This window comes from Triturus cristatus, chromosome 3_2 (assembly GCF_964204655.1).
Source record: "Triturus cristatus chromosome 3_2, aTriCri1.1, whole genome shotgun sequence".
Lineage (NCBI taxonomy): Eukaryota > Metazoa > Chordata > Amphibia > Caudata > Salamandridae > Triturus > Triturus cristatus.
In genome coordinates, this window is record NC_140584.1 from 40,200,045 (window position 1) to 40,226,206 (window position 26,162).

Sequence of the window (26,162 nt, forward strand, 5' to 3'; positions counted from 1 at the left end):
TGGATGCAGTAATCAGAAGCTGAAAGGTGACCGGTCGAACTTCTGATCTGCCTCAACGAGAAACAAAGTTGTAGAACTCCAAAAATGATTATGTAAATGTTGGATTGTGTGCATGGTCACTGGACTTATGCAGTAGAAGAGGACTACATGTAATGGCAGGAATGACTAAATTATGCAGCAAAAAAAAACAGATTGTGTGATTTGAAGCAGTTTCACGTCACTATTTTGTCATTGTTACACATGTTTCAGAGTGTGTGGGAAAAGATTGTACTCATTAATAACAGTTTAACACCGAAATGCAGCAACTAGCAACTGAAACGTGACCTACCTCTGCAAAGCAAAAGACCTGACACTGCGCCTCAACATGTGTGGTAGCGCGTTTTGTAACCTTTAATCCGTTTAAACTGGAAACAATATACTTTTGGGAAAATCTGCAAACTATGCAGAAAGTGAAGGATTATGGTGTGACCAATGCATTATTTAATGGAGAACGCCAGAGCCTCAGAAAGGCAGATTTGCAGTGGCCGTAATTATGTGGCGAATTATACAAATTAGTACACATGGGAAAATTTCTCAAACGCACCATCTCGTTTTCAAGTGGCCTTCACAGAATATCATGCTTTTGTAATGTCATTAGTGTTTGAATGTCTATTGGTCAGAAATGTGCCAGAAACTACACCGCAAAAACTCACCAAAAAATTTACTAACATCACTAACACTACTAATGCTGTTTTATTGTAGGATTTTGACTCCAACAGGTTACTGTTTTGAAGGTAGTGGTTTACAAAATCATATATCCTCTAGTGAATTTTTTCCAAGGCGATAAACATTGCAGCTTAATAAACTACAGTAGCTTGTCACCTTTGCAAAACAATACCTAAGAGCAAATTTTCTTGCGAAAGAAGGGTTTGCAGGAGATTCTTACTTCTGAAAAAACTAACATGAGAAATCTTGCAAAAAGTTGTCCAATAGGAAAACAGCTAATTTAGGGGCATATCAACAATGGCTTTATCTCTGCTTTTTTGGCTTTAAAAGCCCAAAAAGCAGAGATAAAACTAGCACCCTATCAACAACAGGGTGCTAACATGCAAATTTGCATGTTAGCACCCATTTACTCTACGCTTCCCCTTGTATCTCTAATGAGATGCAAAGGGGGAGTTCCAGAGTAAAATAATAGGAGAAATGTCGCTAAGCGACATTTCTCCTATTATCAAGAATATCGCTAACCCTGTTAGAGACAAAAAAAGCAGCGCTAACCGTGGTTAACGCTGCTTTTTTACGTCTGGTATTTTTCTGACTTAGCCATGATATCCTATGGAAGGAGGATATCATGGCTAAGTTTGTCTGTCCTTATCAACAAGCTAACGTGAGATTATCGCTGGGTTTCCAGCGATAATCTCACATTAGTCACTTAGCGTGAGGATTCTTATCGCTATTGAGATAAGCGTTGCTAATAGCACGCTATCTCAGCGATACAAATCAACGCTATCCGGCGATAATTATCCTAGCGCTAAGTGCGCTTAGCGATAATTATCGCCGGTTGTTGTTGATATGCCCCTATATTTTTTTGCAGAACAACCCTCCTGCAAATCTTGTTTCTAACTAAAATTTCTCACGTAGCGTTTTGCCAGCAGAAAATTAAACGTGCAAAGGGGACTTTCAATTGTTCATGAAAGGCATCAGTAAATAAATACATGCTTTTCTATTGCTATTTCTATTTATAATTTTATAAGCGGCAACATACACCCCTTAAAGAGGTGCTGTGGAAACAAATTGGCTCTACCAAGGCTGACGCAGAACAGGATAAGTTCATTGAGCAAATAACCAAAATTTAAGCTGGTGCCAAAAATTCTTTTGGGATTTTATCTCTAATGAAAGATTGTTTTAAAGTTTAGGGCCAAGTACTCTGAAAGATTTTTCACCCCAAGGCAGCTTATGAAATTTGGGCAAAGAGAAAGAATGCTCTTGAGGGACCTGGGAGAGCATGAAGGCTAATACCTCAAACATTCTTTTCTAAGCACGATGGAGAGCTGAAATAGTAAATATAAAACGTAATGTAAGAGATCTTAACATTTATCCTTTTATGTCTTTGGAGCTAACATAATCTTTTTCAGTTTGTTAGAAGACACTGGTTCAATTTTTCTGAGACCGAAAAATGCTCTTACTGGAGCATTTTAGATCCATTGAAATAAGCATAAGTTCAATGCAGAGCAGTCAAAATAGGTACCATTCACAAATGTTTTGCTTGGATCAGCCACACAAACTCTTGTGCTTACAGCCAGTGTGCATGTTGAGTAAGTGCATGCCTGGTGTGGATTATAGTATGACTGTGGTGTGAGCGTGGCTGTTGCTACCAGTGGGATCCATTTTGGATAGCCATTGGTTTGACATGGCACAAGATGGAGAATGCATAATTTGACCCTCTCTTGTCGCATTATTTCAGTGGACTTGTTGGTAGGGTAGAGGAGTTGAGCCAGCAGATTCTGCTGTTAATGGTGAGAATGTTTGTTGTTAGGGCCTGCCCTTTTGTCTTTCCCTGTTTGCTACTTCAAATAGGCTTAAGACAGCCAGGTTCAGAATTTTCATATTTTATTGTCCCAATTTATTGCATACTCTTGCTTGGAGCCAGAATCATCACTACCTGCTGTAAGAGTCATCGCCTTCCACAAAAGGGTGTGTCTGCACTAGAGCCAGAAAAAAAGGTTTGAAATGGAGCCACCCCAGACAGCTTATAGAACCTTAGACAGTGGATCAACATCCCATGTCTGGAAAATGAACATTAATGAGGGATCCAAACTTCTCCACTTTGTTTCATTTACAAGTTTTTCTAGACCAAGGTAGGGAGTGCTCTGCAGAGTACTTGGAAAGTTGCTGTGAGACAACTCTGGTGTTTGCTTGAAACTGTCTCATGGATGTGAGGAGACTTTACCTGAAGTCTTTGCAACTTGAAACCTGCCTTCCTGTACAGAGGAAAGGAAAGTGCCTGGCTCTGCAGAAGAAGAGATTGTCCAGGAGGAGTAACGACGTTGTAGGAACACCCAGAGGGAGCTGACTGCTGAGCGCAAGCATTGCCTAACTAACCTGTGCTGCGAGTGGTTTTCCAGTCTTCCACTGCGTGGTTCTTATGGTCAAATTTGCAAAGAAACTTTGGACCAAGCAACAAAATGCTATCTGAAGGACTGGTGCGGCAACTGCTTGTGTACAGCACAACTTCAGATGAGCCCTTACTGCTAAGGCAGGAAATCTGCCATGGCCCTAAGGCATCAACTGACAATTACGCGCACATCTAGCATGAAGGACACATCTGCCGAAGCCCAAAACCAACCCCAGCGTGGTCCAGGGAACAGGGGCCATATTAATTAAAGAAGAGTATCCATTAGTTTGACCTGCTATGCTGATACCTGCAGCAGACCAAGAGAGAGAAGCAGGAATCCCACCAAAATTGACCCACAACACAGAAGATGCAGATGGTGTAAGCCGATACCCACACCCATCAGCAACAGTGTAGCCTATTTCTGTTGAGCAAGGACATGCCTCAAGATATTGAAAGACTGTAATTCAAATAAAGATAGGCCACAATAGGAAGTTGTCTTTATTTGTGAGACTCCTCAGTCTGAGAATTGCTCAAACTAACCTACAAGTTGCTGATGTGACAACAGCTTAGTGAAATGTGCACATGTGCCTAATGTTGCCTAAATCTAACATGTGGGGAAGTCACCTCAGACATTGGGGAACACCACAGCGGGGGGAAGAGGGCTTATAGAAGGTATAGTACTATGCTAAAATCCAATGAGTGAGACAGTTTAACTATGTAAATGCACCACTAATGGTGTACTGCAGTGCTATTAAAAGAACTTTCTTTTACTAAAGAGTAAAACACTGGGCTAGACAGTGATTTATTGTGCCTGTTGTTTCAATGTTGAGTTATTAGTCTCTGCCCCCGTAGAGCCCCCCTTGAGAAGCATTCGACCGCTGCCCTCGATACCCCGTGAGTTAAGTGCGGAAGGGCTGTACTTGGTTCATTTTGAGGAGCCATGGTCAAATAGACCCCAAAATACCAGTGACAAATGAACAGAACCACCACAGTTGTGGCTCAGTAACCTCTGTCTGCCCTTTGTCTCCACAAACAGGATATGAGAGGGTTCATGAAAGCTTCTTCTACAGGACCTTTTACTCCTCTCACATATTAATGAAAGTAAGTCTCTGCTCTCTTTTCCGAGTCGGTAATAACCAGGCCCAATTGGCTCATGTTTGTCTGACATGTAAGGGGTTAGTCTGTTTTTTGAACTAGCAATACAATGTTGAAAACTTTTATTTAACAATTAAAGTACCCTTATACACATACTTTCACTCATCCACTACCACACAACTTACCACAGTGAGAACACCAGATACTTTGGGCAACACCGCAGGTGGAAGTGGGCAATGCTAGTTGTGGAAGTGGGGATAATAGTGGTGGATGTGGATAATGGCCTCCAAGGAAGAAGGATTGGGCCCTGCCTCCTACTTTAAATATTATTTCAGATGTAACACTAAATATTGTATATTATGCATATATGAAAGTCAATAACAAGAGATGGGCCACCAAAATGATAAGTGGCATTGTGATTATTATACCTCATGATCTAAGACAGTAATGAATGTGGCATGGGTAATTTATTTTGCACAGAGAGAGAGAGAGAGAGAGAGAAAGAGAAAGAGAGAGCTGGGGTAGTATTTAGATGCTGTGCTTGCGAAAGAAACATTGGTCTGCAGCCGCAGCCCGTGAAGGTAACAGCGGTGGGGTCGGGTGGGGGAAGGATGACAGACGGTGAGGAGGGAACATTAAATAATTAATACATTTTTCCTCGTTGTCGTCCGTTGAAATCCCCCCCACCCGACCCCACTGCTCTTACCTGCACGGGCCGCAGCTGTTGGTCTGTTATGTTCACATCTGTAGAAAGTGCTCTTCAGGAATATCATGTTCATTTCTGAAGGTCATATCTTCATGAGGATAGAGAAACACGACAGTCAGTCTACTACACGTAGAAAACAGTCGAACAAAATGTAAACTCCTTTAACTAGGCTAGATAGAGACAAAGGAGGAATGTAAGTGAAAAAGGAAGTCTTAAGCTGGAGACTTGTACACTGAAAGAAAATCTGGTACAGGCTCAGGGAGTTTGATAACCAAAGAGGAATACTACATAGAACTGAGGAAGACTCGCGATATCTGTCGTCGTTTGAAAAAGCCTTCCCTTGTAGAGAGGGACACCTACGAAGGAATGCAAGATTAGTATATATATTCAAAGTGTGGTACTCTGCGTCACCATGTCATGGGCGAGGCTTGGGTTTGCCACAATAGGAAGGCGTATTGCGGGTGGCATTGTTTCATGAGACAGGCAAAGGTGGTTAAAAGACCACATCAATTTTTCGAAGTTCTCTTGTCTTAGTGGACACGGGGGACACCATAATAAAGCTTGTGTTCTGTCTCTACTTGAAAATAGACAGCAAACCGATATTAAAACTGATATTCAACTGCACAGATACACATCAACAAACTACAAATTCTAGCCAAGTGAATAGAGCATACTTCATTACTGCATTTAGTAACTTTTATTGTAGCTGCCTTTGCCAAAAATGACTTCCCATCTGTGACAACTTTGATCTCTCAAAAGAATAAGTTAATTTTCCTGCAGCTTGTGGACATAGAAACCTGAGCACTTTCAATATCCAGTGGGACCGCAGGTCAGAGAGAGGAAGGGGATGAAGTGATTTAAGAAATGTAATCGAAGATTAGTCTCTACAGTATTTTATTTATATTACAGTAAATCTGTATAAATACGTTGGGTCATTTCCAGTTTTGCCAATGGAAATTCGATCCTTTCAGGCTTTGGGGACGTAAGCTCTTTCTACTGATGGCAGATGTGGTATGTTGCGAGGACCCTTGCATTTCACATAGCTTTCGAAGAAGGATTTTTAGTGGTATATTCTGCAGTTCATGGACAAGTTCATATATAGTCATTCAGTGGTTTTCTGAAGACCATTCAGTCAGGCCATATACATCTTCTTAGACGCATCTATTTGTTCCTTGCTGTGTTGGGTTTTAGTTAGGCAGCTAGATTGTATGTTCATGTGCACCATGCAAGGCATCCATCGTATGAACAGATCTGATTGGTCCATGCTGTTACACGTGTTGCTCTCTAGCTCACAGACAAGCCATGCTCCTTCCTGTGCCTCCCTCACTGAGAGGCAGCAATAGAACAATAGTTACTTTGAGCATCTATGGGTGAAAGAAATGCCCTCCAACAAGGAAAATGTAGAACAACCCCAATTTGAAGTCTTGGGTGTTAAATCTAAAATCTTCGAATTGCACAAAGTGTGCTTGAACTTGCACCACAAGTCAGCAGTGTTGGAAAATCAGCTTGAATGCGTATTTTGTACTGAAAGTAAATGTAATTATACACTTCCAAATAAAACCTGCGAGCTAGGCACAGACTACTGACCCCCCACCCTATGTATCAGAAGTGGTGCAATCATTCCTTCAAAGGTAGAAGTAATGGCATTCGTTGCTTTAACGTCAATCAATCAATCAATCATGCGTTTGTCAAGCAGGACTACTCACCCGTAAGGGTCTCAAGGACTGGGGGGGAGGGGGGTTAGCAGGCTCCAGTCCATCAAGGTGGGGGGGGGTCTGTCGAAGAGCCAGGTTTTGAGGTGTCTTGCGGATATGGGATATAATAAAGTGCAGTCTTGCTACAGTCCATCTATATGCAGCAAGTCACCATAAAATGAAGATAAGTAGTAAAATGAATATGTAAAGAAGAAAAGTGATCATGCAAGTAATAATTAAGTAAACTAATGAAACACTGGAATCATATTTTCATAATTAGTGAAGGGCTAATTGTTGTGGTGAATAAAGGGATAGGGGTTTTTTAAGGTGTAAGCAGCATATCATCTTTTGTTTTAAAGTTGTGGCTGTTTTTGGGTTGAGGTCCATAGTTAGAGTTGTTTTTTTAAATGTAGGGTAAGCATTAAGGTTAGAGTTGTAGTTGGTTTACGGCTGTGTTTGGAGTTGTGTTTAAATGCATGAGTGGAGTAAGATTGGACTTGTATGTGGTTTGGGATAGTTTTGTGGTTATGTTTAAGCTTATGTTTGGTAAGGCTTGTGGTCTAGCTTAGGTTAGGGCTGCAGGTACTGTGACCGGTAGATCTGGAACTGTAAAGGTGTCGGTTAGGTTTAGTTTCGGAGTCAGTGTTGCTACTTAACATTTTTTTTCATGACAAGACACACAAAATGCATTTTCTTCATTTTTAGATTTCATAAGCACCTCATTATAAATATATCTCCTAATGTGATTTATTCATTGTATATGCTTTCCATAGGAAGGCTTTAGCATGGATTGGAATATGGTTATTTACTGAAGTGACGTCACAACAGTGGTTAACCGAAACTGGTCAACCACTGTTGTGAAGTCACCCAGGGGAACTCTTTGTTACACAGTGCCTAGTGGAGCTTTGAACAGGGCCGGCTTTAGTGCTGGTGGCGCCCGGTGCGACAATCACTTTTGGCGCCCCACGTCCCATAACCGCCTCCTCACAATCTCTCCCTACCACCTGCAAAGGAGCTCCTCATCTCTCCTTTCATAAGATATTAATAAACAGTGCCCCCCTGAGGTCACAGCACCCCCCTCCACAGGTCAGCCCCACCCGCACTGCCCTAAAGCCGGCCCTGGCTTCGAACGGGGAGTAAGCGGGGGAGGGGAGGGTAAGCGCCACCTATCCTATGGTGGGGGGGGGGGGGGGGGGGTGGCAGATAAGTGCCTGCGGTTATACCCGGTAGAGATATACTCTATAGAAAGGACGATTTCATTGCGTTTTTCTGGCAGCGAGTCTCCTACAGAAAATAAAACAGATAGAACCAGACAGCAGGTGTGGTCAGTAATTGGGCTACTGCTTTATTGGACTTGACTACCCCCCCCCCCCCCCCCCCGCTGCAGGTGTCCTCCCTCTCGTCCAGGAATTCACAGCTATTCGCAATTCCCCCTTTCACCATTTACCCCCTTTCCTACTCCATCCTTCTGTTTTTAACTCTCACTCATCAAAACATCTCACTCTCCAAACTCCATCCCTTCTGTTTCTCACTCCCTCTCCCAAAAACCACTCTCCATACCTTCGAACCACTCTTTCCTTACCATTCATTCGTTTTGTTCATCCCTCCTTAATGGTACACTGGCTCTAATTTATGTCATGTCTACGGCAGTCATGGTTGGATCCTCGTGTTTATTCTGTGTATACTGACAGATGTCGCCCTTATAATGGAACGATGAAAGTGAGTAAACGCTTGTTTAGGAAATATAAAGTGACCTACAGGTCACAAGTTCGATTCCCGGCCAAGCCAACTCAGTCTTCCTCCTTGCAGCTATGTAGAGTGAGTACCATTAAAACGTGTAATAACGACGCATTATTTACAAAGCTTCAAGATGCTCAGGTGTTCTATATAAAAATCAATTATTTGTATCAGGCACCAAATTTCTAGGGAAAAGGCGGGAAAAGGCACTGGGATTTCTCAGTGATATGAGTACATTATCAACCTTAACCTTTAGAAAAAGGGCATTTCGCTATACATACCACGACCTTTGCAACATCGTGCCTTCTCAAAAACACGAGAAAATTGTGCCATGCCCAGAAGAAGAGAACATTGTGCCATTCCAGCAACTGAGTGAGGCGTACCATGTCATTCTCAAATGAAGAGAGAACTGTGCCAGGCTTGCAATAATTTTTTGAGTATTTCCGGCAATTAATAAACATTGTGCCAAGCAAACAACAGTAGATTAATGGATCATGTTTGCGCTATATAAAACTTTATAAATAAATAAACAATAATGTGCCATGCCCTCAAACACCGGTATTTATGTCATGCCTACTACAAGAGGGCAATGGGCCGCACCTGTAACACATAGCTTCTAGAGTGTGCCTGCAACAATGCATCAATGTGCCATACAAGCAAAAGGAAGACATTCTGCTATGCCAAGAAAAAGGTGATGTCCATGCCAATCTTAGGGCAAAAATACTGATTATTCTGATTGAGACAAAACCACCGAAAAGGACAAATAAGTTTAAATGTGCACTTTGCACGTGTGTAGGAAAACAATACTGAAAACAAGTTAAGTTGAACCATTCAGCACCTTAAAAGTTCGTTGGTTAGTTAGAGAATAGTAGAATAAATAAACATAGGGATTTTGAGAGTAATTTTATAATTAATTACTTATATTTCTTAAAAAGATGTCGTGAAAATGAAACACAAAAACCTGGCATTTCTTAACAGAATGACTTGACAATATAGATCAGTGCAAAACTTTTATGTTACATGTTAGAGCTTTGAAATTTTAGTATAGTTGTCTAATACTATATGGAGTCTAGATTTGTAAAACAAAAATGTAATCAAATTGTTAGAATCCCGGATCCCTGGTTGGCTGAGGTAGGTACCTTAGGCCAAACAGGGACCCACGAGCCCCCAACGCTAGGGAAAGACAGGGCGCCTCTAGAGATAGCCCCCGTTCCTTGGCATGAGCAGCCAGGCTTATCTTCAAGGCCAATGTGTAAAGTATTTGCAATTACGCTCACAGCAACCCAATGATTACGCCACAAATAGACTCCACACGCATTTCATAGAAAAACAAGTATATGTTTATAAAAAAATGTATGATGCTACCACACAATACTAAACCAACATATGCATTGAGGTAAAGCTCCCCCTGGCCTATTACTATTGAGCTAAACTAAACTATCCTATGTAATCCCAATGTCGTAATATGCAGCAATCAGGTATTTCACAGCATAAGAATAATGCAGATCATAATACGGCTATCTGGTGATTTGTACTGTTACTGTAATGCAGTGTGTAATGCAACAACATTGTAAACTGTTATGCCCCGGTAATGCAATGCGTACGGTCACCTTCAGATACTCTGTTAGGAAAAAGCAATCCAACGTGTAATACAGTTATCAGGCAGTTCGTTATGCGAAACTAATGCAATGCGGAACACATATATCAGGCAGTTCGGTATGCAACACTAATGCAGTGTGTGATACGACAATCCGGCAGTTCGTGGTGCAGGACTAAGACAAGGCATAACACATTTATCAGGCAGTTCATTATGCAAACCTAGTGCAATGCGTAACACACCTATCGGGCAGTTCGTTATGCAAAACTAATACAATGGGCAATATGACCAACAGACAGTTTGTTGTGCAATGCGTCACACAATCATCAGATCCTCTGTTATGCAGGATTAATGCAATACGTAATTTACTCCAGCACCGTTCACTGTGCCTCCGGCGGTCTCTCCGCCACTCGGGCTGACTTGCGGTTAGTCTCCAGCCACAGTTGCCCCCCCACACGGGTGAGATATAACACAGTGAATGCAGCTTCGCACTCCGGCCCCGGTGCTGCCACTCCCTTGGCACACAGGCCGCGATCCGAGCCGAAGCCGAGGCTCGTGCTGCAGGACAGAGAAAGAGGCCGAGAGCGTCTCCCTCCGAGACCGCACCCTGCCCCAGGGGTCGACACACGTTACCTGGGGGGCACGGACCCACTCTCCTTTCCTCGTCCAGCGACTTGGGCCTCCGATGCAATCTCTCTGAATTTCCAGGCAATGGGAAGATTTCAGGCTGCACACTACACCTGCACTCAGAGTCAATGAGACTCACTGGACTCCGGGTGCACGATAACCAGACAACTCCTCACGAGGGTCTCAGACTGCACACGACAGACGCACGCAGCATCGCTGAGACACACTTGATCTTCTGGTGCCCACGATCACAGGGCACAACTTGCACGGTTCTCAGGCTGTAGAAAGCACTCGCACACAGCGTCGCTCAAGATATGCTTGATCTTCGGGTGCCCCCGATCACAGGACACCCCTGGCGAGGGTCTCGGGCTGCAAACAGCAAATGCACACAGCGTCGCTGAGACACACTTGCCCTTCTGGTGTGCACGATCACGGGCCAATCCACGCGAAAGTCTCAGGCTACACCCAGCACACCCACACCGCGTCGCTGAGACTTACTTGGCTTCCCGGTGCACACGTTCACAGGACAATCCTCTCGAAGGACTCAGGCTGCACCAAGCACACACACACTGGGTCACTGAGTCTCGTTTGGAACTCCATGTGCCCAAGATCACAGGGCACAACTTACGAAGGTCTCAGGCTAGACAGAGCACAAACACACAGCATCTCTGAGAGCCTTCTCTGGAAACTTTTGTGTTCCTGTGTTTCCGAACAGGGAGCCAGCTCACCTCAGGCCCTTGGGGACAGTTATTCCAGGACACAGCACACCGCAAAGTCCTTCAGGCAGGGGGACACAGCACACAGCAAAATCCCTTTAGTCTTTCCTCGGTTGAAACAGCAAACTGCAGGCCAGCCCCAGATCACACAGCAAGAGCAGTCCTATCCATCAGTCTCTTCAGTTGTTTCTTCCTTGGCAAAGGTCCTCTTGACCACGAAGTAGCTCCAGTCTTGTTCACACTTGATCAAGCCATTCTCCAAAGTTCAGGGGCTTCAGCTCGCATAGTTATACCCCTCAATGGCTTTGAAGTCTTTGTGTTACAGGGGGCACTGACCCCTGCTCAAACCAGTTCTGGGTGCCTCCCTACCAGTGACACCTTCTTCCTTTAGCACCAGCCCAGGCCTCTTCACCTCTAGGGGTTTCTCCTCCCCTACACTCCAAATGCAGGTCAGCCTGTGCTGCCTTACCTCCTCCCCTAGGTCAAGACATTTCCCAGATCCTATCGCTTTGAAATCCAGCCAGTCAATCTACAACCAGGCAGAGACACACAGAAATGTTTAAAGCACAAACACCCAGCCACTTCTGAAAGAGTGGCTTACAAACACATAATGCAAAAACCATCTTCATAAAAAGATGTGTTATTGCAGGGTGAGTTCAGGCATACTAAACTTCACCTTTCCATCTTAAACCTTTGGGAAGATAGGCTGGAAAACATATTACACAGCCTTCCCATTCTATTCTAATGGGCAAGATGGCCTTTCAACAGGGAAAACGAAATGGTGATTATTTCACTGTCAGGACCTTAGTACATGTCCTACCTTCCACATACACTACAACCTGGCCAGGGGGACCCTAGACCTACCATAAGGATGTCTTAGGTGCACAGAAAAGGAAGGGTAAGGTGTGGCAAGTGAGTGTACTTGACAGAACAACATAGCAGTTTCACAAACTGCGCGCAGGCCCTGCAATGGCAGGCCTGGGTTCCCTTTTAAAGGCTACTTGAGTGGGTGGCACAATAAGTGCTGCAGACCCACAAGTAGTATTTGCATTACTAGCCCTGGCACACATAGTGCATTTTACTAGGGAGTTCACTAGTAATACAACATATCAATTATGGACAAGCAATTACCATTACACTGTCCACACAGGGAGCACTTGCACTTTGACACTGTTTAGCAGTGGCAAAGTGTCCAAAACATCTAAGTTGGCAACACATGTCAGAAAAAAGGTCTAGGGGAAAAGCAAAAAGTTTAGGGAACTTTAGCCAAAAAGGGCCAAGTCCCACACAAATGGTTAAAAAAAATATATATTTTACACATTGCTACTTTTGAGAATGCAGTAGTAGGCCATAATCACAGTTGCACTGTTATGCCAATTAATCACTGACAGCCATTGTAGAATGCTTTTATATGATATATTTGAGTGATTTTATAAGGCTTTTTATTTATTTTTCCAGAGTTTTATATAGCACAAACTTGACCCGAAGGTATCAGGTATCAGAGCGCTTTACATGAGCACCAATTGCATTACACAAGGACACATTCATTTTTGTTAGGCACAGGGAGGTTAAGTAATTTGTCAAGAATCACAGGATGTTGAGAATCATTGCCGAGACTCAAACCCAGTTCCCCAGAATTGAGGTCGACCACCCTACCCGTTCCCATCCTGTCCCCTTTGTAACACAAATTAGGAGTTTTACAATAACTGAAGTATGAGTTTAAAAGATGTGTGAATTAACTGTTCTCTTTATGCCTGACACAGAGAACTTTTACCTTTTTAAATGTTGCATATTTGTTCTGATCATGCCACATTCTTTAAAGAACAAACCAGACACTTTTCCTTAATTTTCCTTTGTGTGAATTTCATGAGAACCTAATCTTTTCACCATATCCATGGACATCAACAATATTAAAGCTTGTTGTTGACAAACCTGTGAGGATGCAATGTACTGTTCTCCTCATGATTCATATGGAAAAATAAACTGGAGTATCAATTTGCACCTGGTTAACAGACGACTGGCCATATGGTGATCAGACCACAGCGGACTGACAGCAACATCATGATGACCAATATCCACTATAAAGGCTCTTGGATTTAGGAGGAGGGGGCTCCTGCTTCCCTCTCGCCATTACCGGTTTTGGCTGAGGTCTCTGATGGCAATGCTTTGAGAACCTTGGCCGTTGCCAACGTTCCATCACTTCCTTGACACTATCTTGCCTGCCGAACTATCTTGTCTTTGGCATTTCCTTATGCTAATGAATTTAACTGCTGGAATATTTGGAGCTGTCTGGTGAGAATCCAGATTTGAACTTTCTGGTCGATGCGCCATTCCCCTTTTCCTATACTTATGGACTTTCCCCTAGCTGACTTTAACTTGGATTCTGTGTCCCTTTGAGAGATTTCTAATTGAACCATTCTATTACCGTGGGAACCATCCTTAGAATTCTTTGATTTAATTTGACTAAATGTTTGGATTTTTGCTGCATACATTAGTAAGCATGACAGAATTGCTAAAGATGTTACTTACTTGAAGTAATTTTGGATCTCTAATACAATTATTAATTTATTTTAGAGATCTGTTGTGGTCATTTATTTGAGATTAAGGGCCAGATGTACAACCATTGTTTTTTGCGACTCACAATTTGCGACAAATTGCGAGTCTTAATTTGAGAGTCGCAAAATCCAATGTACAACAGCGTCTCAGACACTGTTTGCGATTCCCAATGGGGTCCCAAATTGCATGCCTCATGAATATTGATGAAGCTGTCGCAATTTGCGACCCCATTGGGAATGGCTGGCACTCCCAGGGAAGGTGGCCTGCTGGGGTCAGCAGACCACCATGTCTCGGACTGCTTTGTCAATAAAGCAGTTTTCATTAGGTCAAGGACCGTCCGGTCTGCCAAGGCAGAACCGGAAGTCGGAGATTTAATGTTTCTGAGAGTGGCTCTTTAGCCCGCCTCTCTTTTTGCCTCTCCTCCATTGGCTGGCTTCCTAAACGGAGGCCAGCCATTGGAAGAGAGAGCCGTCCCTCCAAATAGGCTCCGTCTTTTTCAGATTCGGGGGCGTGTTCCGTGCTGTTCTTTCCACTTTTGAGCCACGCCCCCGAGTCTGAAACCGCCGCTGCGTTTCTCCGAGGCATTTCTGCCTCGCCTCGGAGAAAGGCGGCGGTGTTAATGGCGTCCTCTCCCCCTGCTGTTGGCTCCAGTATACGTGTAATGTAGTTGTCCGTCAGGTGGATTGATGTGTCTGTTGTAACAAAAGCAGTGGTTTGAAACCCTCTGTTTAGACGGGAGAGTCCGCGCATTTTAACCAGCTCCCCTTCCCCCCCCCCACACACGCATTTGTTTTACAGGAACACCTTATCACGCTGGGATTGGGGCGGCTGTTCCTATACACAAGTGTCACCCTCCACCCCCTTCTCTCTCCCAGTGGCCCTCTCATTTCTCCTGCCCCCACCCTCTGGGGGTGGCCACCCAAAGGAGCCTTGAGTTATGGTGACCATCACAGACCACCCGAGCCCCCCTCAGAGCTCGGTACCTTGTCACCAGACGCCATGGGCGGCCACAGTACATGGCTATGGTGCACACAGATGGCACTGGAAGTCACTACAGCCAGTGAATGTTATGTTCTAATTTATCATGCCACATATGTATCTTGGTAATGTGTGCAGTTGTGAGAGATATTGGACTCGGGCGCTTTTGTGAACTGTGCGGTGTATGAGGCATGCACCCATGATACTGAATGCATGGATGACACATGTATGCACGGTACATTGTCATGATACTGGATTTATTGTGCATGGTATATCTGTGTGGTAACTGAACTAGATGCATTTTGTGGATTCGTGGCTGCTTTAATTGGGGTGCGTTGTGTCGCTCGGCCCGGTACTACTGCACCCGCTGCACTGTTGTCAGCTGCGCTGCTGCCCGATCGTAGCAGCGCTTGTGACTTTGCTGCGTGGACGCGCAGCACCCATCGACCCCCGGCTCCGTTCCATAAACAACCGCCACCGGGCGGAACCATTTCAGAGCAGGGCCCGGATGGGTCTAGGCAGTGAAAATGCGCCCTGTGCGGGTGAGGATGACGCGTCTTTCCTTGCTTTAGAGCTGGGCCTGTCTGGCTTAAAACCCCGGCCAAATAAAGGTGCCCCCCCCCTCAGTTTCTTGTGCGTGTGGTGGGGGCAGGGGTGTTTGTAAGTGTAGGGAGGGATATGGAATGCACATTGTACCGCGCCTGGGGGGGTGGGGTGGGGGGGCACTGGTAAATACATCCATAAATGATTGAAAAGGCTGCCCGTCCTACCACAGCGGCTGAATAAAGCAACACCCTACCCCCCACCTCGCCCTCAAAACTCCCCATACTCGTTCAGCCAGGGCTGCCGGCTTCACTAACAGCATCTGCATATCTCAGAGAAACGTTGAGGGGAGTGCAGGTGGAGGGAGGTGCAAACCCGGTGGACTAACAGTCAAGGAGTGTTTTAAACCCCACTTTGTTACGAGCACAAAAAAGATGACAACACTGGGGGGAGGACGGGCTGGGGCGGCAGCGGGGCTTCCCTGGGTCGATAAGTCCGGCAGAGAGGCTCAAGGCGGTGTCTGGCATCTGGCTGCTCCGAGGAGGGATCCCTCCCAGCCGGGAGCCCAGGAATGCTTTCTAAAAGCGTGTCGAGGCCGTGTCAGCGTGGGGACCAAATTAGGCAAACCTTGGGCAGAGTGAGTAAGCCCACACCGCAGAGGCACCAAGATACAGAGGGCAGACACCAACGGAGGAGCAATTCGTGCTACACGGGGCCTGTAACACACCCACTGAAAAAGGTTTATAGCCTAGCATCTGGGCGCCTGGCCTACCATTCACAAGTCTCTTTCTGTGCTTCACCTGGTTTGTCAAGATGCTGATCTGGTATGAAAAAAGAAAAAAAAAACTGGGGGGGGGGGCAATGTTCTGACTAGCCTTGAATACTCCTCCTGGGATCTGTCTTCCATCACCACACACTTCCTCTATGTCACTTTTTCCGGGTCCTTTTTATCCTAGTTTCTATTAACCTTTGTCACCGTTTTCCTAACTTTCACTTCCTCCCCTTTTCATCCTTCTCTGCCTTTGTTTGACTTGCTCTGACCTCAAAGGCCGGTGGTGAAAAATACATGCAACCACCTGCAATGTAAGCCCTGCAGATTTTAAGTTGTCCCATGTCAGGTGTGCTTATCGCCTTCCTTTTTCTCCCTTTTTAGGCCGAGGACCGTCTGGTCTGCCGAAGGCAGAACCGGAAGTCCGGAGATCTTATGTTTCTGAGAGTGGCGATTTAGCCCGCCTCTCTTTTTGCTTCTCCTCCATTGGCTGGCTTCCTAAACGGAGGCCAGCCATTGGAGGAGAGAGCCGTCCCTCCAAATAGGCTCCGTCTTTTTCAGATTCGGGGGCGTGTTCCGTGCTGTTCTTTCCACTTTTTAGCCACGCCCCCGAATCTGAAACCGCCGCTGCGTTTCTCCGAGGCAGTTCTGCCTCGCCTCGGAGAAAGGCGACGGTGTTAATGGCGTCCTCTCCCCCTGCTGTTGGCTCCAGTGTTCGGCTGTTGCTCTGGTTGCTGCTCTGCGCGCAGCGTGTTTTCTAGCTCTGTTTCCTGCTCCCTACCATTTGAGCCCAGCGCAGGATGTTACGTCCAGCCTCGTTTCTGGCTTCAATCTCACACTCCTTCTTTCTTTCCCTTCCACACTGCAGCTAGACTGGGATAGCAAGAGCTTGCTCCCCAGCTGAGTCCTTGCTCCGTGCATACCCGCCACAGCAGGCTCGCTCACGTGACGCCATTGTTGTGTGCCGTCTCATGTTCTATTTGTTAGTTTTTGGCGGAGCGGATTTTCAGTCTAGAATAAGGATTTACCATAAAGCGATGTGCTTTTAAAGTGAAGAACAAATGTTGTGTTTCACAGGATAAGTACTAGAGGCTCTTGTGACCGCAGCTTTCAGCCGATCATACTAGATAGACGCGTGCTTTACTTCTTAACCTCATTAGACTTTAGTGCCAGTAGGTATGTCAGGGCTGTGTCTTTGAAGGGGTTAATGTAAGCAGGCCTGCCGGGGCACGTGCTCAGAGGACATGCAGGTGTCTAATCAGAGGCGCGAGCTGCAGAACGTTGTCGGAAAGAGTAAACGGTGCCAACTTTATAGGGTAACGGAAAACAAAGCGGCTCAGAAGACTTTCGTGTGAATGCGCGCAGCGTGTTTTCTAGCTCTGTTTCCTGCTCCCTACCATTTGAGCCCAGCGCAGGATGTTACGTCCAGCCTCGTTTCTGGCTTCAATCTCACACTCCTGACCCCTTCTTTCTTTCCCTTCCACACTGCTCACACTGCAGCTAGACTGGGATAGCAAGAGCTTGCTCACCAACTGCGATGCCGTGCCCGATATTTTCTTAACAGACTTCAGCCACAGTCTGCACTTGTTGGAAAACGAGGCAGCATCTGTGAGGCCTGCACAAATAACATGACTACATTTGTCCTTCACTGGGAACCAAACACCCAATTGTAGCGCCTGACTCTCAGAGGGTAGCGTTGCAGAGCAGTCTGAGGCTTACTCAAGGGAGGTGGTGTGGGCTAGTAATCGCCATTTGCAGGTGCACAAAAATAACACTCAATAATTGATTGTCCAGTCTGTACTTTGCTTTATAAAAGTAAGAGTACATTTATTAAACACACACACTACTCAATACTATGCACCAATTTACAAATATACATAAGCTGTTGGAATTACTTTGTGACATTGCATAACATCTCCACCCCTCCCACAGGGGGGGTGGGGTCTAGTACCACCACTCCCATGTATGCACATCAACTTGCCCCCAATGCAGTCAGTTGAACATAACCTGGAGCGAGGGCCCTGCGCACTGGCACCATCCCAGTGGCGACCCACCCCATTACCTCAACAAGCATTAAAAAGGGGTAAACCTGCCTTGGTGACACATGACCCTGACTAAGCATCTCCTACTGACCATAAAGTAGGCACCTCTATATCTTAAGGGCTAGCAGTCTGGGGTCTTCACCTAAGCGCAGCAGCAAGAATCCATGTTTACGCACACTTTAGAATGACAGTACTCATAACCTTGGTTGATCATTTGAATGCATTGCAATTACAGCCCCTTAGGGCATCACAGATGAAATCACAGGATTGCTCATATACAGCCAGACACCCTAGCAGGACTGTCTGGCCACATAGCCCCACTTGGCCTATGACATCTCCTTACACATGTGACTTACAGTCCCTTCAAAAGAAGTACTCCTGTCAACTACACTTCTCCTGCAGTGTGCCTCTTCACTTTAAAAGGAATCACAAAAGCATGGGATTACGTAAATACAGCCAGACCCCCTAGCAGGAGGGTCCAGCAACATAACTCCATTTAGCTTAACATCACCTTACACAGGTACTTCACTTTACACGTGTGACTTTCAGTCCACCTAAAAAGAAATAACCAATAGTAAATGCATTTCTGTGCAATTACACCACTTCACCTCCAGGGGATGCCCTTCTCCAGACATCCCCAACTCAGCCCTTCTGCTGAGCCCTTGAGGGGTTATTCTTTCAGATGCCCCGTGAAACTGAGGGTTGGACTGTTCTTCTTTATGCTGGGGGAGACTGCGGTGCTCCTGCCGCCCCCCCTGCACCCCTTTTCACAGATGAGGTTGACCCCCTCCTCTGGAGGCCACCAGGCACAAAAATGGCAGATTTCTTCGTGCTTGGGGGGGGGGAAGACTGTGCTCCCCCAGCACCTTTTCACAAGTGAGGGTGGCCCCTCTCCTCTGGGGGCCACAAAGCACCAAAACAGCAGATTTCCAAATTCCTGGCGAGGCATTATGGGGCACTTCATGCTCCTCTTTACCAGCCCCCGCCACTGGGAACACTCTCCTCTTCCCTCAGGGTCTCTGATTCAGCAGGGTGCTGTCTTCCCAGGCTCCCTGCGCCAGCCTCTCGCCAGGCTCTCCTTCTGGGACTCACCAGCCCCCGCCACTGGGAACACTCTCCTCTTCCCTCAGGGTCTCTGATTCAGCAGGGTGCTGTCTTTACTGGCTCCCTGCGCCAGCCTCTCGCCAGGCTCTCCTTCTGGGACTCTGTTCTCCCTGCGCACAGGCCCCTGCTTCTGTGCACCAGTCCTGGGATCTTCTTCTGGTGCTGATAGGGGGCAGTCAGGGGGTCTCTCCTTCCAACTGCCCATTGCACCAGGCTCCAGCACCTTCACCCTCAGCAGACCACACCCCAGAGAGCTTCTCTTCCTGTGCAAGCACTTTTTAAAAGTTGAGTAGGGGGCTGGCATAAAGTCTCTGTTGGTCCTATCAAACAGCGACACATCACGTCCCTGCCCCTGCTCCCTCCTTCTTGTCCAGCCTCTGAGCTTGTTCAAAATGGTGTCGTCCAGGGTTTCTGGCCACATGTCTGAAGCCTCATCCCCCACGCTGCCTTCCCTCCTTGGTGCAGCCTTTGTGCCTGGCACCCAGTGACAGCTGCTAATTGATGAACCTGTATCCCCTCCCATCTTCTCTTCGTGGAGAGGAGGCCCCTAGCTTGTGGAAGAAAGGTTATCAATCCATCCAGCTGAGGTCAGCCCTCAGCCTGGGTCTGGTCCTGGCTGGCTCACAGAAATATGACAGTTCTGGATGACCCAAAAGCAGTACAAATATGACTTTGGACTCTGCAGAATACTTCTTTTCACCTCCAATACAATGGACTTTAGTGCATGTCTGGAAACTGTAGGCCTTGTGGAAGTTAATTTAGCCATGGGCCCCACATTCCCTTAGGGAAATAATGAAGTGAAAACACAGTAAGACACACTGACTTTCCCTGGCATGTTTCCAGTGTATAAAGCCTATTCCACCCAATACTGCATAAGTCCTGCCACACCATTCACTTTGTAGCCGCTCCTGGACTGCACACGCTAGGAATCTCCCCTGAGCTGCCCGTACACATGTGCACACGCATGTACACATGTGTCTGCATGTAATCAGCCCGGTGTCCCTTACTCCAGCTGCTGCGCAGTGGCCTGGTCAAGCCAGGGGAACACCAGTAAAATCCCCATGCAGTCTCTTACATCCTGAGTTCACTGTGGGTGAGTCCCAACTTATGAGGCTCCCCCACAGTAAAAGCTCAACAATTAGGTGCTCAAAAATCAAAAAATCTGGGCGGCCCATAGTGTCAGAACCACCTTCTAACAGCACTGCTCTCGAAAAGGTTTTATGAGCAGTATGTGTTAATGTTCGGGAAAGTTTCCCTCTAACTTCTCTTCCTCACGCTAGCGAGCAGAAGGGGTTGTTGACTCACTTTACATGGTACCTTTATTAGGTTCCTATTTTTTCTGTTATCTTCAGACACTAATGGTATTTTTTTTTTTTTTAAACAATCTCGGTTGTCCCTGCAATGTTTGGCATGAACGAAGATATTCCAGTAAGCGTTTCCACCTTAGTTGCAAGTGTACTGTTTGCACCTTAATGTTTGCAAGCCATCGCACGTTTGTTTGCGTACTTGTATGTAGGTGGGGACAGCTTTATCCGCGTTTAGACACTTCCGTATTTATGCTAATTCTAGTGGAGCCTCCTCTCTAGGCTAGGGCCACGTAATCTGTTTTAGACGTTTTTCCGTTTATGTCAACTCTAGTAGCCCTATCCCGTCCCCCTACTTCGGTGTGCTGGCACCACAACTGACGTCGCTATAGGTAGGTAATAGGTATCACATATGCAAAAAAAAAGCTAATGCCAATAGAAATGACAATGACATTTATTTAGGGATACAAAAATGATAAAAAAAATAATGAGCAATACCAATAGCTCTACCTATAATATTGCCGAGACCATTGCATTGTAAATGCTTGTCATCAGGTCTCGCGAGCCAAAGGCTCGAAGAGACATTTTGTATGTGGGATTTTCAAAGTGCTACCCACAGTTTTGGCTGGCCTAAACCTTGAGTGCACGATCACATGCACGTGCACAGCTGCTCCCACTCCCCCCTCCCTTCTCTATAGCTTTCTTTCACTTTAGCCGCTTTGACCCTTGCATTCCCCCCTCCCGTCTCACCCAGCCCTTTGATGCTCTGCTCGATTACTTTCACTTTCGCCGCTACAAACTTTTCAAGCCTTTTACCGCCTTTGATTTTCTTTTATTTTGCTGAGCCTTGATTCATACGCGCTTGTTCCGATTTCAAAACATAGCATAGCATAACAAAACATAGCATAGCATAAGAAAAAATAGCACAGCATTACAACACATAGCATAGCAAAACAAAGCAAAGCATTGCATACCAAAACACAACAAAACGTAGCATAGCATAACAAAACATAGCATAGCATAACAAAACATAGCATAGCATAGCAAAACAAAACATAGCATAACAAAAAACAAAACATAGCATAGCATCACAAAACATAGCATAACAAAACATAGCATAACAAAACAAAGCATAGCATAACAAAACACAACAGAACAGCATAGCATAAAACATAGCATAGCATAACACAACATAGCATAGCATAACAAAATATAGCATAACAAAACATAGCATAACATAACAAAACACAACAAAACGTAGCACAACTAAACACAGACACAGGGTATCAGAATGTACCTCAAGTTCCACAGAAGCAGAGATGACGACTACTCCCAATGCCCCTGCATCAGTACAGCAACCAGACTAGGTAGCGGCACTAGCACGGGGGAAAGGGGAAGTGGAAGAGAAGAGACTGCCTCAGGAAGGTGTATGACCTCAAGGTGACGATTCTGCCTCCTCTGCCGAGTCTTCTGCAGTATGTGGTTCTTCACTGGCAAATCTTAACGAGGTACACCTAATGCACAGAGGTGAAAGGGATTACAAAAACATCCTACTCTTCTATTCTTCCTAATGACTTTTATATCCCTCTACTCCTACCTCATACTCCTGCAGGCTTGCTACTCTTCTATATGATGATATTCATTGTAATCTTTTGATCATTACTGACTTTTCAATATCTTCAGACGTGAGAACAAAGTTCCAACATTTTACAGAGAACTAGATATGTACATAGTAGCGGAATAACTCTCTTTCTCTCTTGCAGACTCTGTAGCGTAGAATGTCAAGGTTGTGTCACACAGCATAGATAGATTCCACAACTTCCATTGGAAAAGAAGCGCGCAAAAAGGTACAGGGAAAGGGAAAATAGGGCAGAAAGGAAAAGGAAAGATCGCCAAAGGGAGGAGAGGAAACTGGGGGTCCTGCGCAAGTACGCACTCACTGACTTTAGTCGCTGGCTCAGTCTTGGCTTCTAATAGTTCACAGGAAAATCTTGTACTCAGCCACTCCGGATTCAGCTTCCTCTAGCGATGAATAAATGAATATTCCAACCTCTTGAAATCTCCGCAACTTTCCTGTCTAAATCTTGGGTAACCGAACAACCGCTTAACTTGACTCTGACTACTAGCGGTAGATTCGGCTCTGTGATATACTCCGAAAATATCTCTCTTCGAGTTCTAGGGCCGTTCTCCTCAGGATACAGGAGCTGACGGAAAACACTAGCTTCTCTCAGGATATCTCAATTGAAGTGCGCAGTTTGCCGCGCGCTCAACCGTCATGTCAAAGATGCACAGCTAATGACGGTAAAAGCCGCGGCCATCTTGAAAGGTCTAACTGCACATAGAACATTATATGTCCCGATATAAATTCACCACTTGCGGCTTCACAAGAATTCGCTGTCTCTTTGGTTTTTGCCATTTATGGTGCACTGCAGACACTACGTGAGTCTGATTCCTGACAGTACCCCCTCTCAAAGGCCGATTCATCGGCCCAGGTTTGAAAGGGTATCGAATGTGAAATCTTTTTAAAAGTCGAGGAGCATGAATATTCTTAGCTAACTCCCAGGAACGATCTTCTGGACCATAACCTTTCCAATCCACTAAGTAATAAAGCCCAACTCTAGTTCTTTTGGAATCTAATATATCTTTGACCTCATATTCAGGATGTCCATTTATCACTAGGGGCGCTGGAGGCTTCACTATTCTCGTGTTTGGAGTGCATCTTTTAATTAAAGAGACATGGAAAACTGGATAAATACCTGTATTAGAGGGCAATTTTAATTTTACAGTGACAGGACCTAGTAACTTTTCAATCAGGTAAGGTCCCACAAAACGTGGCTGGAATTTCCGATTACCCTTGAGATGGAGATTACGTGTAGATAACCACACCAAATCACCCACCCTGTATTCTGGTGCCATGTTTCTATGTTTGTCTGCCTGTTTCTTATAACTCGCTTTAGCCTTGACTAAATTGGATTCTGCCAATTTGCGAGTGTTGACAAGATCTTGCATGAGGTCTTTTACTGCTGGAACCCCCATGTCTCCCTGTCCCATGAAAGGGTTTGGATGCCTACCATAGTTTAGGAAAAAAGGAGAGAACCCCGTAGACACATTTTTTGCATTATTACATGCAAACTCTGCCATCCATAAAAAATCAGACCAATCACCCTCCTGATCCAGAAGGAACATTCTCAGATATTGTTCCAACTCCTGGTTGACTCTTTCGGTCTGCCCGTCTGTTTCAGGATGATAACTGGTCGAGAATCTGGTCTCTACTCCCAACCCTTGCATGAAGGCTCTCCAAAAATGGGACACAAACTGAGACCCTCTATCTGAAATCAAGATTTTTGGGACTCCATGTATCTTGACAATGTGCTCACTGAAAAGTTTTGCTAACTCCTTAGCGGTAGGAACCCCTTTTAAAGGTATGAAATGGCTCATCTTAGTGAAAGTGTCAACAAAAACTAACACAGTGTTATGCCCATGACTCGAAGGCAGATCCACTATGAGATCCATGGTGACTGTATGCCAAGGTTGGGAAGGAGTGGGCAAGGGATGTGTAGGAGAGTAGGGTCTGCAATCCTATGATCACCCAGATTTTTTGCTTTTGCTTCATTGGTTTACGACTTTCTCCGGCTGTGGGCCTGCCAATCAGACCCACAGCCTAGCTGTTCTCTCTCGAAATTAACACACATGTACATTAGGTGCATCCACTAATTGGAACTGGGCCGCCTTGTCAGTCCCTGTCTCAGCATACCACAGGTATCCAGGGCATCGGTGTACCCAGGGCCTACCAGGGGCTGAAGCATGTATTATGCCACCCCTGGAATGGCCGCCCAAATCTGACACAACTGGCTGCACGACAGCTGGGGCCACGTGGTGTAATCACCCGTTGCTGTAGGTGTAGTATTCCTACACCTAAACCCTAAAATGGACACATGGATTCCTATCAGTCACTCCTATAGCAGGCCTTATCAATCCTGAAGGCAGAGTGCCGGGAATCATGTGGGACGGTGCTCTGGCGCGAGCTGAGCCCGTCGACGGCTTGCGGAACCAAGTCCTAATAGCCGTTCCATGGTGACGCGGGCCAACTACTTTTAATGCATTATAATCCTTGCGGTTATTTGCTAACTTTGGCATCACATCACCTACACATGTCGAGTAAGGTGTCATACGAATGGGAATACGAACCCCTCGCCAGTCCTGGCGACGGGGTTAGCATTCCCCCCTTTTAGAGGGACACGACATGGAAGTAACCTTGAACCCCGGTTAAAGTTGACTCAAGCCTCAGCATCACAAAATGGATGCTGCCACCAGACACAAGTCTGACCTCCTGCTGCTGGGGGACCTTCCAGCAAGGGGAGCTTGGACAAAGGGTTTCCTGTCGAGGGCGGTGTTAGCACCATCCCAGACAGGGTTTGTGTATCCCAGGTAGGCAGGGCTGAAAGGAAGGTGATTGCAAGTGGCACCCCGGTGCTCACTGTGCATAGCCCGGCTCAAACCAGTTTCGGGGGCACACCAGCCCCTGAGCTGGCGCGAAGCCGGACAAAGGATAGGGGTGTAACCACCCCCCTCCTGGCTCCACCCATAGGTAGAACCTAGTCACGGGCCAGCCCCTTTTCTTAGAATAAAGGTAGGAGCGAGTCCCCTTCCCAAATTGGATAATCAGATAATCGGATAACTCCGAATCACGAACCACTTTCCACGAAAGGAACTCTTGACTATTTCTGAAGACTCTCCCTTGTGGCTAAGGAGTAGCCACCCTGCACCAGCAGGCACCACCTAAGCGCTTGCGGTTTGCTGTACGTCTCCTACGGATCAAGACTGCCCAGCTCGACGAGACCCGAGTTCCCTGCCATCTCTGACCTTTTACCTACCTCATCAGCCCAGCTGAGAGTCGTAGGTGTGACGAGACCTGCGGGACCGGCTATCTTCAGAACCTGCACGACGCTTATCTAGCACGCCCACCGAGGGACCCTCGAGTGAGTGCACCTAGGGTTTGAGAAGCCCTAAAACCCTGAGCAGCTCCAGCATCGAAGTCTGTCTCCCCAGCATCCACGAGATCTGCGTGGGGGCCCTTCCGCTTCTTGCTGTTCCCAGCGTTGTCCGACCACTTGCCGACCGGCTTGTGGCCCTCTTCACGACGCTCCAAGATTATTTGCATCACCGGTCTGGTTGCTCCAGACTGGCTCTTGCTCCCCTTCAACAGAGGAGTACCACGGACCCTCCTGGTCCACTCCCGACGCCATCTGGACTCCCCCGCTTGGGTTGCCACTGCCAAGATCCGCTGCCCCTTCCTGGGCCCAGCCTCATCGACAGCAGACACCTTCGTGGGACAGCTCGCCCTCCATCCTGGTCGCCGCCGCGCCTCCTGGTCCGAGGAACAGCCGAGTCCGACGTCACCCACTCACCTGGTCGAGGTGACTTCAGCCGGTACCCCCCTGGTACCCACACGATCGCTGGCTAGCGGTTGAGAACTGAGTCCCCTCTGCTTTCAGGTTTCCTTCATCACCGATCCAGGCTTGGATCGCTCTGAACATCGTCACTGGTCGCCTGCCAGCAACTTCTTCTTTCAGGCTCCTGAGACTACACGAGGACTCCCG